Raw genomic sequence first — 16,385 nt, 5'->3', positions numbered from 1 at the left:
AGCCATGCCTCGTTGGAAAGCTCTTTGGCAGCCGCTCGCCTGGCCCCACAGCCCGTGGGGCTGCGGGCTTTGCCGCGGCCGTCAGCCTCGGAGCCACCGGCGCCCACGTGGCGCTGCCCCACCAGCCTGTGAAGCATTTTCCGGTAGGGCCGCAACTCTGGCGACAGCTCCCAAGCACGAAGAGCCAGGAGGGAAAGCCGTGCCTCGTTGGAAAGCTCTTTGGCAGCCGATCGCGTGGCCCCACAGCCCGTGGGGCTGCGGGCTTTGTGGCGGCCGTCAGCCTCCCCGCCACCGGCGCCCACCAGGTGCAGCCGCGCCAGCCTGCGAAGCATTTTCCTGTAGGGCCGCGGCTCTGGCGACAGCTCCCACGCCCGAAGAGCCAGGAGGGAAAGCCGTGCCTCGTTGGAAAGCTCTTTGGCAGCCGCTCGCGTGGCCTCACAGCCCGTGGGGCTGTGGGCTTTGCAGCGGCTGTCAGCCTCGGCGCCACCGGCGCCCACGAGGCGCCGCCCCACCAGCCTGCGAAGCATTTTCCGGTAGGGCCGCGGCTCTGGCGACAGCTCCCAAGGACGAAGAGCCAGGAGGGAAAGCCGTGCCTCGTTGGAAAGCTCTTTGGCAGCCGCTCGCCTGGCCCCACAGCCCGTGGGGCTGCGGGCTTTCCGGCGGACGTCAGCCTCCGCGCCACCGGCGTTCACGTGGCGCCGCCGCACAAGCCTGCGAAGCATTTTCCGGTAGGGCCGCGGCTCTGACGACAGCTCCCACGCCCGAAGAGCCAGGACGGAAAGCCGTGCCTTGTTGGAAAGCTCTTTGGCAGCCGCTCGCGTGGCCCCACAGCCCGTGGGGCTGCGGGCTTTGCGGCGGCCGTCAGCCTCGGCGCCACCGGCGCCCACGTGGCGCTGCAGCGCCAGCTTGCGAAGCATTTTCCGGTAGGGCTGGAGCTCTGACGACAGCTCCCACGCCCGAAGAGCCAGGAGGAAAAGCCGTGCCTCGTTGGAAAGCTCTTTGGCAGCCGCTCGCCTGGCGAAACAGCCCGTGGGGCTGCGGGCTTTGTGGCGGCCGTCAGCCTCCCCGCCACCGGCGCCCACCAGGTGCAGCTGCGCCAGCCTGCGAAGCATTTTCCGGTAGGGCCGCGGCTCTGGCGACAGCTCCCACGCCCGAAGAGCCAGGAGGGAAAGCCGTGCCTCGTTGGAAAGCTCTTTGGCAGCCGCTCGCGTGGCCTCACAGCCCGTGGGGCTGCGGGCTTTGCGGCGGCCGTCAGCCTCGGCGCCACCGGCGCCCACGTGGCGCCGCCGCGCCAGCTTGCGAAGCATTTTCCAGTTGGGCCACCGCTCTGACGACAACTCCCAAGCCCGAAGACCCAGGAGGGAAAGCCGTGCCTCGTTGGAAAGCTCTTTGGCAGCCGCTTGCGTGGCCCCACAGCCCGTGGGGCTGCGGGCTTTGCGGCGGCCGTCAGCCTCGGAGCCACCAGCGCCCACGTGGCGCCGCCCCACCAGCCTGCGAAGCATTTTCCGGTAGGGCCGCGGCTCTGGCGACAGCTCCCACGCCCGAAGAGCCAGGAGGGAAAGCCGTGCCTCGTTGGAAAGCTCTTTGGCAGCCGCTCGCGTGGCCCCACAGCCCTTGGGGCTGCGGGCTTTGCGGCGGTTGTCAGCCTCGGAGCCACCGGCGCCCTCGTGGCGCCGCCCCACCAGCCTGCGAAGCATTTTCCGGTAGGGCCGCAACTCTGGCGACAGCTCCCAAGCCCGAAGAGCCAGGAGGGAAAGCCATGCCTCGTTGGAAAGCTCTTTGGCAGCCGCTCGCCTGGCGAAACAGCCCGTGCGGCTGCGGGCTTTGCGGCGGCCGTCAGCCTCAGCGCCACCGGCGCCTACCAGCTACAGCCGCGCCACCCTGCGAAGCATTTTCCGGTAGGGCCGCGGCTCTGGCGACAGCTCCCACGCCCAAAGAGCCAGGAGGGAAAGCCGTGCCTCGTTGGAAAGCTCTTTGGCAGCCGCTCGCGTGGCCTCACAGCCCGTGGGGCTGCGGGCTTTGCGGCGGCCGTCAGCCTCTAAGCCACCGGCGCCCACGTGGCGCCGCCGCGCCAGCTTGCGAAGCATTTTCCAGTAGGGCCACGGCTCTGACGACAACTCCCACGCCCGAAGAGCCAGGAGGGAAAGCCGTGCCTCGTTGGAAAGCTCTTTGGCAGCCGCTCGCGTGGCCCCACAGCCCATGGGGCTGCGGGCTTTGCGGCGGCCGTCAGCCTCGGCGCCACCGGCGCCCACGTGGTACCGCCGCACCAGCCTGCGAAGCATTTTCCGGTAGGGCTGCGGCTCTGGCGACAGTTCCCGCGCCCGAAGAGCAGGGAGGGAAAGCCATGCCTCGTTGGAAAGCTCTTTGGCAGCCGCTCGCGTGGCCCCACAGCCCGTGGGGCTGCGGGCTTTGCGGCGACCGTCAGCCTCCCCGCCACCGGCGCCCACCAGGTGCAGCCGCGCCAGCCTGCGAAGCATTTTCTGGTAGGGCCGTTTCTCTGGCGACAGCTCCCACGCCCGAAGAGCAGGGAGGGAAAGCCATGCCTCGTTGGAAAGCTCTTTGGCAGCCTCTTGCGTGGCCGCACAGCCCGTGGGGCTGCGGGCTTTGCGGCGGCCGTCAGCCTCGGCGCCACCGGCGCCCACGTGGCGCTTCCGCGCCAGCTTGCGAAGCATTTTCCGGTATGGCTGCGGCTCTGACGACAGCTCCCAAGCCCGAAGAGCCAGGAGGGAAAGCCGTGCCTCGTTGGAAAGCTCTTTGCAGCCGCTCGCCTGGCAAAACAGCCCATGGGGCTGCGGGCTTTCCGGCGGACGTCAGCCTCAGCGACACCGGCGCCCACGTGGCGCCGCCGCGCCAGCCTGCGAAGCATTTTCCTGTAGGGCTGCGGCTCTGGCGACAGCTCCCACGCCCGAAGAGCCAGGAGGGAAAGCCGTGCCTTGTTGGAAAGCTCTTTGGCAGCCGCTCGCCTGGCGAAACAGCCCGTGGGGCTGCGGGCTTTGCGGCGGCCGTCAGCCTCGGAGCCACCGGCGCCCACCAGGTGCAGCCGCGCCAGCCTGCGAAGCATTTTCCTGTAGGGTTGCGGCTCTGGCGACAGCTCCCACGCCCGAAAAGCGAGGAGGGAAAGCCGTGCCTCGTTGGAAAGCTCTTTGGCAGCCGCTCGCCGGGCGAAACAGCCTGTGGGGCTGCGGGCTTTGCGGCGGCCGTCAGCCTCGCTGCCACCGGCGCCCATGTGTCGCCGCCTCACCAGGCTGCGAAGCATTTTCCGGTAGGGCTGCGGCTCTGACGACAACTCCCAAGCCCGAAGAGCCAGGAGGGAAAGCCGTGCCTCGTTGGAAAGCTCTTTGGCAGCCGCTCGCGTGGCCCCACAGCCCATGGGGCTGCGGGCTTTGCGGCGGCCGTCAGCCTCGGCGCCACCGGCGCCCACGTGGTACCGCCGCACCAGCCTGCGAAGCATTTTCCGGTAGGGCTGCGGCTCTGGCGACAGCTCCCACGCCCGAAGAGCGAGGAGAGAAAGCCGTGCCTCGTTGGAAAGCTCTTTGGCAGCCGCTCGCCTGGCGAAACAGCCTGTGGGGCTGAGGGCTTTGCGGCGGCCGTCAGCCTCGCTGCCACCGGCGCCCACGTGGCGCCGCTGCGCCAGCCTGCGAAGCATTTTCCGGTAGGGCCGCGGCTCTGGCGACAGCTCCCACGCCCGAAGAGCCAGGAGGGAAAGCCATGCCTCGTTGGAAAGCTCTTTGGCAGCCTCTCGCGTGGCCCCACAGCCCGTGGGGCTGCGGGCTTTGTGGCGGCCGTCAGCCTCGGCGCCACCGGCGCCCACATGGCGCCGCCGCGCCAGCTTGCGAAGCATTTTCCGGTAGGGCCGCAACTCTGGCGACAGCTCCCAAGCACGAAGAGCCAGGAGGGAAAGCCATGCCTCGTTGGAAAGCTCTTTGGCAGCCGCTCGCCTGGCCCCACAGCCCGTGGGGCTGCGGGCTTTGCCGCGGCCGTCAGCCTCGGAGCCACCGGCGCCCACGTGGCGCCGCCCCACCAGCCTGTGAAGCATTTTCCGGTAGGGCCGCAACTCTGGCGACAGCTCCCAAGCACGAAGAGCCAGGAGGGAAAGCCGTGCCTCGTTGGAAAGCTCTTTGGCAGCCGATCGCGTGGCCCCACAGCCCGTGGGGCTGCGGGCTTTGTGGCGGCCGTCAGCCTCCCCGCCACCGGCGCCCACCAGGTGCAGCCGCGCCAGCCTGCGAAGCATTTTCCTGTAGGGCCGCGGCTCTGGCGACAGCTCCCACGCCCGAAGAGCAGGGAGGGAAAGCCGTGCCTCGTTGGAAAGCTCTTTGGCAGCCGCTCGCGTGGCCTCACAGCCCGTGGGGCTGTTGGCTTTGCAGCGGCTGTCAGCCTCGGCGCCACCGGCGCCCACGAGGCGCCGCCCCACCAGCCTGCGAAGCATTTTCCGGTAGGGCCGCGGCTCTGGCGACAGCTCCCAAGGACGAAGAGCCAGGAGGGAAAGCCATGCCTCGTTGGAAAGCTCTTTGGCAGCCGCTCGCCTGGCCCCACAGCCCGTGGGGCTGCGGGCTTTGCCGCGGCCGTCAGCCTCGGAGCCACCGGCGCCCACGTGGCGCCGCCCCACCAGCCTGCGAAGCATTTTCCGGTAGGGCCGCGGCTCTGACGACAGCTCCCACGCCCGAAGAGCCAGGAGGGAAAGCCGTGCCTTGTTGGAAAGCTCTTTGGCAGCTGCTCGCGTGGCCCCACAGCCCGTGGGGCTGCGGGCTTTGCGGCGGCCGTCAGCCTCGGCGCCACCGGCGCCCACGTGGCGCTGCCGCGCCAGCTTGCGAAGCATTTTCCGGTAGGGCTGGAGCTCTGACGACAGCTCCCAAGCCCGAAGAGCCAGGAGGGAAAGCCATGCCTCGTTGGAAAGCTCTTTGGCAGCCGCTCGCGTGACCCCACAGCCCGTGGGGCTGCGGGCTTTGCGGCGGTTGTCAGCCTCGGAGCCACCGGCGCCCACGTGGCACCGCCCCACCAGCCTGCGAAGCATTTTCCGGTAGGGCCGCAACTCTGGCGACAGCTCCCAAGCCCGAAGAGCCAGGAGGGAAAGCCGTGCCTCGTTGGAAAGCTCTTTGGCGGTTGCTCTCGTGACCCCACAGCCCGTGGGGCTGCGGGCTTTGCGGCGGCCGTCAGCCTCGCTGCCACCGGCGCCCACGTGGCGCCGCTGCGCCAGCCTGCGAAGCATTTTCCGGTAGGGCCGCGTCTCTGGCGACAGCTCCCACGCCCGAAGAGCCAGGAGGGAAAGCCATGCCTCGTTGGAAAGCTCTTTGGCAGCCTCTCGCGTTGCCCCACAGCCCGTGGGGCTGCGGGCTTTGCGGCGGCCGTCAGCCTCGGCGACACCAGCGCCCACGTGGCGCCGCCGCACCAGTCTGCGAAGCATTTTCCGGTAGGGCTGCGGCTCTGACGACAGCTCCCAAGCCCGAAGAGCCAGGAGGGAAAGCCGTGCCTCGTTGGAAAGCTCTTTGGCAGCCGCTCGCCTGGCGAAACAGCCCGTGGGGCTGCGGGCTTTGCGGCGGCCGTCAGCCTCGCCGCCAACAGTGCCCACGTGGCGCTGCCGCGCCAGCTTGCGAAGCATTTTCCGGTAGGGCTGCGGCTCTGACGACAACTCCCAAGCCCGAAGAGCCAGGAAGGAAAGCCATGCCTCGTTGGAAAGCTCTTTGGCAGCCGCTCACGTGGCCCCACAGCCCGTGGGGCTTCGGGCTTTGCGGCGGCCGTCAGCCTCCGCGCCACCGGCGCCCACGTGGCGCCGCTGCGCCAGCCTGCGAAGCATTTTCCTGTAGGGCCGTTTCTCTGGCGACAGCTCCCACGCCCGAAGAGCCAGGAGGGAAAGCCGTGCCTCGTTGGAAAGCTCTTTGGCAGCCGCTCGCGTGGCCTCACAGCCCGTGGGGCTGCGGGCTTTGCGGCGGCCGTCAGCCTCTAAGCCACCGGCGCCCACGTGGCGCCGCCGCGCCAGCTTGCGAAGCATTTTCCAGTAGGGCCACGGCTCTGACGACAACTCCCACGCCCGAAGAGCCAGGAGGGAAAGCCGTGCCTCGTTGGAAAGCTCTTTGGCAGCCGCTCGCGTGGCCCCACAGCCCATGGGGCTGCGGGCTTTGCGGCGGCCGTCAGCCTCGGCGCCACCGGCGCCCACGTGGTACCGCCGCACCAGCCTGCGAAGCATTTTCCGGTAGGGCTGCGGCTCTGGCGACAGTTCCCGCGCCCGAAGAGCAGGGAGGGAAAGCCATGCCTCGTTGGAAAGCTCTTTGGCAGCCGCTCGCGTGGCCCCACAGCCCGTGGGGCTGCGGGCTTTGCGGCGACCGTCAGCCTCCCCGCCACCGGCGCCCACCAGGTGCAGCCGCGCCAGCCTGCGAAGCATTTTCTGGTAGGGCCGTTTCTCTGGCGACAGCTCCCACGCCCGAAGAGCAGGGAGGGAAAGCCATGCCTCGTTGGAAAGCTCTTTGGCAGCCTCTTGCGTGGCCGCACAGCCCGTGGGGCTGCGGGCTTTGCGGCGGCCGTCAGCCTCGGCGCCACCGGCGCCCACGTGGCGCTTCCGCGCCAGCTTGCGAAGCATTTTCCGGTATGGCTGCGGCTCTGACGACAGCTCCCAAGCCCGAAGAGCCAGGAGGGAAAGCCGTGCCTCGTTGGAAAGCTCTTTGCAGCCGCTCGCCTGGCAAAACAGCCCATGGGGCTGCGGGCTTTCCGGCGGACGTCAGCCTCAGCGACACCGGCGCCCACGTGGCGCCGCCGCGCCAGCCTGCGAAGCATTTTCCTGTAGGGCTGCGGCTCTGGCGACAGCTCCCACGCCCGAAGAGCCAGGAGGGAAAGCCGTGCCTCGTTGGAAAGCTCTTTGGCAGCCGCTCGCCTGGCGAAACAGCCCGTGGGGCTGCGGGCTTTGCGGCGGCCGTCAGCCTCGGAGCCACCGGCGCCCACCAGGTGCAGCCGCGCCAGCCTGCGAAGCATTTTCCTGTAGGGTTGCGGCTCTGGCGACAGCTCCCACGCCCGAAAAGCGAGGAGGGAAAGCCGTGCCTCGTTGGAAAGCTCTTTGGCAGCCGCTCGCCGGGCGAAACAGCCTGTGGGGCTGCGGGCTTTGCGGCGGCCGTCAGCCTCGCTGCCACCGGCGCCCATGTGTCGCCGCCTCACCAGGCTGCGAAGCATTTTCCGGTAGGGCTGCGGCTCTGACGACAACTCCCAAGCCCGAAGAGCCAGGAGGGAAAGCCGTGCCTCGTTGGAAAGCTCTTTGGCAGCCGCTCGCGTGGCCCCACAGCCCATGGGGCTGCGGGCTTTGCGGCGGCCGTCAGCCTCGGCGCCACCGGCGCCCACGTGGTACCGCCGCACCAGCCTGCGAAGCATTTTCCGGTAGGGCTGCGGCTCTGGCGACAGCTCCCACGCCCGAAGAGCGAGGAGAGAAAGCCGTGCCTCGTTGGAAAGCTCTTTGGCAGCCGCTCGCCTGGCGAAACAGCCTGTGGGGCTGAGGGCTTTGCGGCGGCCGTCAGCCTCGCTGCCACCGGCGCCCACGTGGCGCCGCTGCGCCAGCCTGCGAAGCATTTTCCGGTAGGGCCGCGGCTCTGGCGACAGCTCCCACGCCCGAAGAGCCAGGAGGGAAAGCCATGCCTCGTTGGAAAGCTCTTTGGCAGCCTCTCGCGTGGCCCCACAGCCCGTGGGGCTGCGGGCTTTGTGGCGGCCGTCAGCCTCGGCGCCACCGGCGCCCACATGGCGCCGCCGCGCCAGCATGCGAAGCATTTTCCGGTAGGGCCGCAACTCTGGCGACAGCTCCCAAGCACGAAGAGCCAGGAGGGAAAGCCATGCCTCGTTGGAAAGCTCTTTGGCAGCCGCTCGCCTGGCCCCACAGCCCGTGGGGCTGCGGGCTTTGCCGCGGCCGTCAGCCTCGGAGCCACCGGCGCCCACGTGGCGCCGCCCCACCAGCCTGTGAAGCATTTTCCGGTAGGGCCGCAACTCTGGCGACAGCTCCCAAGCACGAAGAGCCAGGAGGGAAAGCCGTGCCTCGTTGGAAAGCTCTTTGGCAGCCGATCGCGTGGCCCCACAGCCCGTGGGGCTGCGGGCTTTGTGGCGGCCGTCAGCCTCCCCGCCACCGGCGCCCACCAGGTGCAGCCGCGCCAGCCTGCGAAGCATTTTCCTGTAGGGCCGCGGCTCTGGCGACAGCTCCCACGCCCGAAGAGCAGGGAGGGAAAGCCGTGCCTCGTTGGAAAGCTCTTTGGCAGCCGCTCGCGTGGCCTCACAGCCCGTGGGGCTGTTGGCTTTGCAGCGGCTGTCAGCCTCGGCGCCACCGGCGCCCACGAGGCGCCGCCCCACCAGCCTGCGAAGCATTTTCCGGTAGGGCCGCGGCTCTGGCGACAGCTCCCAAGGACGAAGAGCCAGGAGGGAAAGCCATGCCTCGTTGGAAAGCTCTTTGGCAGCCGCTCGCCTGGCCCCACAGCCCGTGGGGCTGCGGGCTTTGCCGCGGCCGTCAGCCTCGGAGCCACCGGCGCCCACGTGGCGCCGCCCCACCAGCCTGCGAAGCATTTTCCGGTAGGGCCGCGGCTCTGACGACAGCTCCCACGCCCGAAGAGCCAGGAGGGAAAGCCGTGCCTTGTTGGAAAGCTCTTTGGCAGCTGCTCGCGTGGCCCCACAGCCCGTGGGGCTGCGGGCTTTGCGGCGGCCGTCAGCCTCGGCGCCACCGGCGCCCACGTGGCGCTGCCGCGCCAGCTTGCGAAGCATTTTCCGGTAGGGCTGGAGCTCTGACGACAGCTCCCAAGCCCGAAGAGCCAGGAGGGAAAGACATGCCTCGTTGGAAAGCTCTTTGGCAGCCGCTCGCGTGACCCCACAGCCCGTGGGGCTGCGGGCTTTGCGGCGGTTGTCAGCCTCGGAGCCACCGGCGCCCACGTGGCACCGCCCCACCAGCCTGCGAAGCATTTTCCGGTAGGGCCGCAACTCTGGCGACAGCTCCCAAGCCCGAAGAGCCAGGAGGGAAAGCCGTGCCTCGTTGGAAAGCTCTTTGGCGGTTGCTCTCGTGACCCCACAGCCCGTGGGGCTGCGGGCTTTGCGGCGGCCGTCAGCCTCGCTGCCACCGGCGCCCACGTGGCGCCGCTGCGCCAGCCTGCGAAGCATTTTCCGGTAGGGCCGCGTCTCTGGCGACAGCTCCCACGCCCGAAGAGCCAGGAGGGAAAGCCATGCCTCGTTGGAAAGCTCTTTGGCAGCCTCTCGCGTTGCCCCACAGCCCGTGGGGCTGCGGGCTTTGCGGCGGCCGTCAGCCTCGGCGACACCAGCGCCCACGTGGCGCCGCCGCACCAGTCTGCGAAGCATTTTCCGGTAGGGCTGCGGCTCTGACGACAGCTCCCAAGCCCGAAGAGCCAGGAGGGAAAGCCGTGCCTCGTTGGAAAGCTCTTTGGCAGCCGCTCGCCTGGCGAAACAGCCCGTGGGGCTGCGGGCTTTGCGGCGGCCGTCAGCCTCGCCGCCAACAGTGCCCACGTGGCGCTGCCGCGCCAGCTTGCGAAGCATTTTCCGGTAGGGCTGCGGCTCTGACGACAACTCCCAAGCCCGAAGAGCCAGGAAGGAAAGCCATGCCTCGTTGGAAAGCTCTTTGGCAGCCGCTCACGTGGCCCCACAGCCCGTGGGGCTTCGGGCTTTGCGGCGGCCGTCAGCCTCCGCGCCACCGGCGCCCACGTGGCGCCGCTGCGCCAGCCTGCGAAGCATTTTCCTGTAGGGCCGTTTCTCTGGCGACAGCTCCCACGCCCGAAGAGCCAGGAGGGAAAGCCGTGCCTCGTTGGAAAGCTCTTTGGCAGCCGCTCGCCTGGCGAAACAGCCTGTGGGGCTGCGGGCTTTGCGGCGGCCGTCAGCCTCGGAGCCACCGGCACCCACCAGGTGCAGCCGCGCCAGCCTGCGAAGCATTTTCTGGTAGGGCCGTGGCTCTGGCGACAGCTCCCATGCCCGAAGAGCCAGGAGGGAAAGCCGTGCCTCGTTGGAAAGCTCTTTGGCGGCCGCTCGCGTGGCCCCACAGCCCATGGGGCTGCGGGCTATGCGGCGACCGTCAGCCTCCCTGACACCGGCGCCCACGTGGCGCCGCTGCGCCAGCCTGCGAAGCATTTTCCTGTAGGGCCGCGGCTCTGGCGACAGCTCCCACGCCCGAAGAGCCAGGAGGGAAAGCCATGCCTCGTTGGAAAGCTCTTTGGCAGCCGCTCGCCTGGCGAAACAGCCTGTGGGGCTGCGGGCTTTGCGGCGGCCGTCAGCCTCGGAGCCAACGGCGCCCACGTGGCGCCGCCCCACCAGCCTGCGAAGCATTTTCCTGTAGGGCCGCGGCTCTGGCGACAGCTCCCACGCCCGAAGAGCCAGGAGGGAAAGCCGTGCCTCGTTGGAAAGCTCTTTGGCGGTTGCTCTCGTGACCCCACAGCCCGTGGGGCTGCGGGCTTTGCGGCGGCCGTCAGCCTCGCTGCCACCGGCGCCCACGTGGCGCCGCTGCGCCAGCCTGCGAAGCATTTTCCGGTAGGGCCGCGTCTCTGGCGACAGCTCCCACGCCCGAAGAGCCAGGAGGGAAAGCCATGCCTCGTTGGAAAGCTCTTTGGCAGCCTCTCGCGTTGCCCCACAGCCCGTGGGGCTGCGGGCTTTGCGGCGGCCGTCAGCCTCGGCGACACCAGCGCCCACGTGGCGCCGCCGCACCAGTCTGCGAAGCATTTTCCGGTAGGGCTGCGGCTCTGACGACAGCTCCCAAGCCCGAAGAGCCAGGAGGGAAAGCCGTGCCTCGTTGGAAAGCTCTTTGGCAGCCGCTCGCCTGGCGAAACAGCCCGTGGGGCTGCGGGCTTTGCGGCGGCCGTCAGCCTCGCCGCCAACAGTGCCCACGTGGCGCTGCCGCGCCAGCTTGCGAAGCATTTTCCGGTAGGGCTGCGGCTCTGACGACAACTCCCAAGCCCGAAGAGCCAGGAAGGAAAGCCATGCCTCGTTGGAAAGCTCTTTGGCAGCCGCTCACGTGGCCCCACAGCCCGTGGGGCTTCGGGCTTTGCGGCGGCCGTCAGCCTCCGCGCCAGCGGCGCCCACGTGGCGCCGCTGCGCCAGCCTGCGAAGCATTTTCCTGTAGGGCCGTTTCTCTGGCGACAGCTCCCACGCCCGAAGAGCCAGGAGGGAAAGCCGTGCCTCGTTGGAAAGCTCTTTGGCAGCCGCTCGCCTGGCGAAACAGCCTGTGGGGCTGCGGGCTTTGCGGCGGCCGTCAGCCTCGGAGCCACCGGCACCCACCAGGTGCAGCCGCGCCAGCCTGCGAAGCATTTTCTGGTAGGGCCGTGGCTCTGGCGACAGCTCCCATGCCCGAAGAGCCAGGAGGGAAAGCCGTGCCTCGTTGGAAAGCTCTTTGGCGGCCGCTCGCGTGGCCCCACAGCCCATGGGGCTGCGGGCTATGCGGCGACCGTCAGCCTCCCTGACACCGGCGCCCACGTGGCGCCGCTGCGCCAGCCTGCGAAGCATTTTCCTGTAGGGCCGCGGCTCTGGCGACAGCTCCCACGCCCGAAGAGCCAGGAGGGAAAGCCATGCCTCGTTGGAAAGCTCTTTGGCAGCCGCTCGCCTGGCGAAACAGCCTGTGGGGCTGCGGGCTTTGCGGCGGCCGTCAGCCTCGGAGCCAACGGCGCCCACGTGGCGCCGCCCCACCAGCCTGCGAAGCATTTTCCTGTAGGGCCGCGGCTCTGGCGACAGCTCCCACGCCCGAAGAGCCAGGAGGGAAAGCCGTGCCTCGTTGGAAAGCTCTTTGGCAGTCGATCGCGTGGCCCCACAGCCCGTGGGGCTGCGGGCTTTGTGGCGGCCGTCAGCCTCCCCGCCACCGGCGCCCACCAGGTGCAGCCGCGCCAGCCTGCGAAGCATTTTCCTGTAGGGCCGCGGCTCTGGCGACAGCTCCCACGCCCTAAGAGCGAGGAGAGAAAGCCGTGCCTCGTTGGAAAGCTCTTTGGCAGCCGCTCGCCTGGCGAAACAGCCTGTGGGGCTGCGGGCTTTGTGGCGGCCGTCAGCCTCGGCGCCACCGGCGCCCACATGGCGCCGCCGCGCCAGCTTGCGAAGCATTTTCCGGTAGGGCCGCAACTCTGGCGACAGCTCCCAAGCACGAAGAGCCAGGAGGGAAAGCCATGCCTCGTTGGAAAGCTCTTTGGCAGCCGCTCGCCTGGCGAAACAGCCCGTGGGGCTGCGGGCTTTGCGGCGGCCGTCACCCTCGGCGCCACCGGCGCGTACGTGGCGCCGCCGCGCCAGCTTGCGAAGCATTTTCCGGTAGGGCTGCGGCTCTGGCGACAGCTCCCGCGCCCGAAGAGCAGGGAGGGAAAGCCATGCCTCGTTGGAAAGCTCTTTGGCAGCCGCTCGCGTGGCCCCACAGCCCGTGTGGCTGCGGGCTTTCCGGCGGACGTCAGCCTCAGCGACACCGGCGCCCACGTGGCGCCGCCGCGCCAGCCTGCGAAGCATTTTCCTGTAGGGCTGCGGCTCTGGCGACAGCTCCCACGCCCGAAGAGCCAGGAGGGAAAGCCGTGCCTCGTTGGAAAGCTCTTTGGCAGCCGCTCGCCTGGCGAAACAGCCTGTGGGGCTGCGGGCTTTGCGGCGGCCGTCAGCCTCGCTGCCACCGGCGCCCACGTGGCGCCGCCCCACCAGCCTGCGAAGCATTTTCCGGTAGGGTCGCAACTCTGGCGACAGCTCCCAAGCACGAAGAGCCAGGAGGGAAAGCCGTGCCTCGTTGGAAAGCTCTTTGGCAGCCGATCGCGTGGCCCCACAGCCCGTGGGGCTGCGGGCTTTGTGGCGGCCGTCAGCCTCCCCGCCACCGGCGCCCACCAGGTGCAGCCGCGCCAGCCTGCGAAGCATTTTCCTGTAGGGCTGCGGCTCTGGCGACAGCTCCCACGCCCGAAAAGCGAGGAGGGAAAGCCGTGCCTCGTTGGAAAGCTCTTTGGCAGCCGCTCGCCTGGCGAAACAGCCTGTGGGGCTGCGGGCTTTGCGGCGGCCGTCAGCCTCACCGCCACCGGCGCCCACCAGCTACAGCCGCGCCAGCCTGCGAAGCATTTTCCGGTAGGGCCGCGGCTCTGGCGACAGCTCCCACGCCCGAAGAGCCAGGAGGGAAAGCCGTGCCTCGTTGGAAAGCTCTTTGGCAGCCGCTCGCGTGGCCCCACAGCCCATGGAGCTGCGGGCTTTGCGGCGGCCGTCAGCCTCGGCGCCACCGGCGCCCACGTGGTACCGCCGCACCAGCCTGCGAAGCATTTTCTGGTAGGGCTGCGGCTCTGGCGACAGCTCCCACGCCCGAAGAGCAGGGAGGGAAAGCCATGCCTCGTTGGAAAGCTCTTTGGCAGCCGCTCGCGTGGCCCCACAGCCCGTGGGGCTGCGGGCTTTGTGGGGGCCGTCAGCCTCCCCGCCACCGGCGCCCACGTGGCGCCGCCCCACCAGCCTGCGAAGCATTTTCCGGTAGGGCCGCAACTCTGGCGACAGCTCCCAAGCCCGAAGAGCCAGGAGGGAAAGCCATGCCTCGTTGGAAAGCTCTTTGGCAGCCGCTCGCCTGGCGAAACAGCCCGTGCGGCTGCGGGCTTTGCGGCGGCCGTCAGCCTCGGAGCCACCGGCGCCCACGTGGCACCGCCCCACCAGCCTGCGAAGCATTTTCCGGTAGGGCCGCAACTCTGGCGACAGCTCCCACGCCCGAAGAGCCAGGAGGGAAAGCCGTGCCTCGTTGGAAAGCTCTTTGGCGGCCGCTCGCCTGGCGAAACAGCCTGTGGGGCTGCGGGCTTTGCGGCGGCCGTCAGCCTCGGAGCCACCGGCACCCACCAGGTGCAGCCGCGCCAGCCTGCGAAGCATTTTCTGGTAGGGCCGTGGCTCTGGCGACAGCTCCCACGCCCGAAGAGCCAGGAGGGAAAGCCGTGCCTCGTTGGAAAGCTCTTTGGCAGCCGCTCGCCTGGCGAAACAGCCTGTGGGGCTGCGGGCTTTGCGGCGGCCGTCAGCCTCGGAGCCACCGGCACCCACCAGGTGCAGCCGCGCCAGCCTGCGAAGCATTTTCCTGTAGGGCCGTGGCTCTGGCGACAGCTCCCACGCCCGAAGAGCCAGGAGGGAAAGCCGTGCCTCGTTGGAAAGCTCTTTGGCGGCCGCTCGCGTGGCCCCACAGCCCGTGGGGCTGCGGGCTTTGTGGCGGCCGTCAGCCTCCCTGCCACCGGCGCCCACGTGGCGCCGCTGCGCCAGCCTGCGAAGCATTTTCCTGTAGGGCCGCGGCTCTGGCGACAGCTCCCACGCCCGAAGAGCCAGGAGGGAAAGCCGTGCCTCGTTGGAAAGCTCTTTGGCAGCCGCTCGCCTGGCGAAACAGCCTGTGGGGCTGCGGGCTTTGCGGCGGCCGTCAGCCTCGGAGCCACCGGCGCCCACGTGGCGCCGCCCCACCAGCCTGCGAAGCATTTTCCTGTAGGGCCGCGGTTCTGGCGACAGCTCCCACGCCCGAAGAGCGAGGAGGGAAAGCCGTGCCTCGTTGGAAAGCTCTTTGGCAGCCGATCGCGTGGCCCCACAGCCCGTGGGGCTGCGGGCTTTGTGGCGGCCGTCAGCCTCCCCGCCACCGGCGCCCACCAGGTGCAGCCGCGCCAGCCTGCGAAGCATTTTCCAGTAGGGCCGCGGCTCTGGCGACAGCTCCCACGCCCTAAGAGCGAGGAGAGAAAGCCGTGCCTCGTTGGAAAGCTCTTTGGCAGCCGCTCGCCTGGCGAAACAGCCTGTGGGGCTGCGGGCTTTGCGGCGGCCGTCATCCTCGCTGCCACCGGCGCCCACGTGGCGCCGCTGCGCCAGCCTGCGAAGCATTTTCCGGTAGGGCCGCGTCTCTGGCGACAGCTCCCACGCCCGAAGAGCCAGGAGGGAAAGTCGTGCCTCGCTGGAAATCACTTTGGCTGCCGCTCGTGTGGCCCCACAGCCCGTGTGGCTGCGGGCTTTGCAGCGGCCGTCAGCCTCGCCGCCAACGGTGCCCACGTGGCGCTGCCGTGCCAGCTTGCGAAGCATTTTCCGGTAGGGCTGCGGCTCTGACGACAACTCCCAAGCCCGAAAAGCCAGGAGGGAAAGCCATGCCTCGTTGGAAAGCTCTTTGGCAGCCGCTCACCTGGCGAAACAGCCTGTGGGGCTGCGGGCTTTGCGGCGGCCGTCAGCCTCAGAGCCACCGGCACCCACCAGGTGCAGCCGCGCCAGCCTGCGAAGCATTTTCTGGTAGGGCCGTGGCTCTGGCGACAGCTCCCATGCCCGAAGAGCCAGGAGGGAAAGCCGTGCCTCGTTGGAAAGCTCTTTGGCGGCCGCTCGCGTGGCCCCACAGCCCATGGGGCTGCGGGCTATGCGGCGACCGTCAGCCTCCCTGCCACCGGCGCCCACGTGGCGCCGCTGCGCCAGCCTGCGAAGCATTTTCCTGTAGGGCCGCGGCTCTGGCGACAGCTCCCACGCCCGAAGAGCCAGGAGGGAAAGCCGTGCCTCGTTGGAAAGCTCTTTGGCAGCCGATCGCGTGGCCCCACAGCCCGTGGGGCTGCGGGCTTTGTGGCGGCCGTCAGCCTCGCCGCCACTGGCGCCCACGTGGCGCCGCTGCGCCAGCCTGCGAAGCGTTTTCCGGTAGGGCCGCGGCTCTGGCGACAGCTCCCACGCCCGAAGAGCCAGGAGGAAAAGCCATGCCTCGTTGGAAAGCTCTTTGGCAGCCGCTCGCGTGGCCCCACAGCCCGTGGGGCTGCGGGCTTTGCGGCGGCCGTCAGCCTCGGCGCCACCGGCGCCCACGTGGTGCTGCCGCGCCAGCTTGCGAAGCATTTTCCGGTAGGGCTGCGGCTCTGACGACAGCTCCCAAGCCCGAAGAGCCAGGAGGGAAAGCCGTGCCTCGTTGGAAAGCTCTTTGGCGGCCGCTCGCCTGGCGAAACAGCCTGTGGGGCTGCGGGCTTTGCGGCGGCTGTCAGCCTCGGAGCCACCGGCACCCACCAGGTGCAGCCGCGCCAGCCTGCGAAGCATTTTCCGGTAGGGCCGTTTCTCTGGCGACAGCTCCCACGCCCGAAGAGCCAGGAGGGAAAGCCGTGCCTCGTTGGAAAGCTCTTTGGCAGCCGCTCGCCTGGCGAAACAGCCTGTGGGGCTGCGGGCTTTGCGGCGGCCGTCAGCCTCGGAGCCACCGGCACCCACCAGGTGCAGCCGCGCCAGCCTGCGAAGCATTTTCTGGTAGGGCCGTGGCTCTGGCGACAGCTCCCATGCCCGAAGAGCCAGGAGGGAAAGCCGTGCCTCGTTGGAAAGCTCTTTGGCAGCCGATCGCGTGGCCCCACAGCCCATGGGGCTGCGGGCTATGCGGCGACCGTCAGCCTCCCTGCCACCGGCGCCCACGTGGCGCCGCTGCGCCAGCCTGCGAAGCATTTTCCTGTAGGGCCGCGGCTCTGGCGACAGCTCCCACGCCCGAAGAGCCAGGAGGGAAAGCCGTG

This window comes from Chroicocephalus ridibundus, chromosome 17 (genome assembly GCF_963924245.1).
Source record: "Chroicocephalus ridibundus chromosome 17, bChrRid1.1, whole genome shotgun sequence".
Lineage (NCBI taxonomy): Eukaryota > Metazoa > Chordata > Aves > Charadriiformes > Laridae > Chroicocephalus > Chroicocephalus ridibundus.
The sequence above is the reverse complement of the archived record's forward strand: the minus strand, read 5'-3'. Positions refer to the sequence as shown.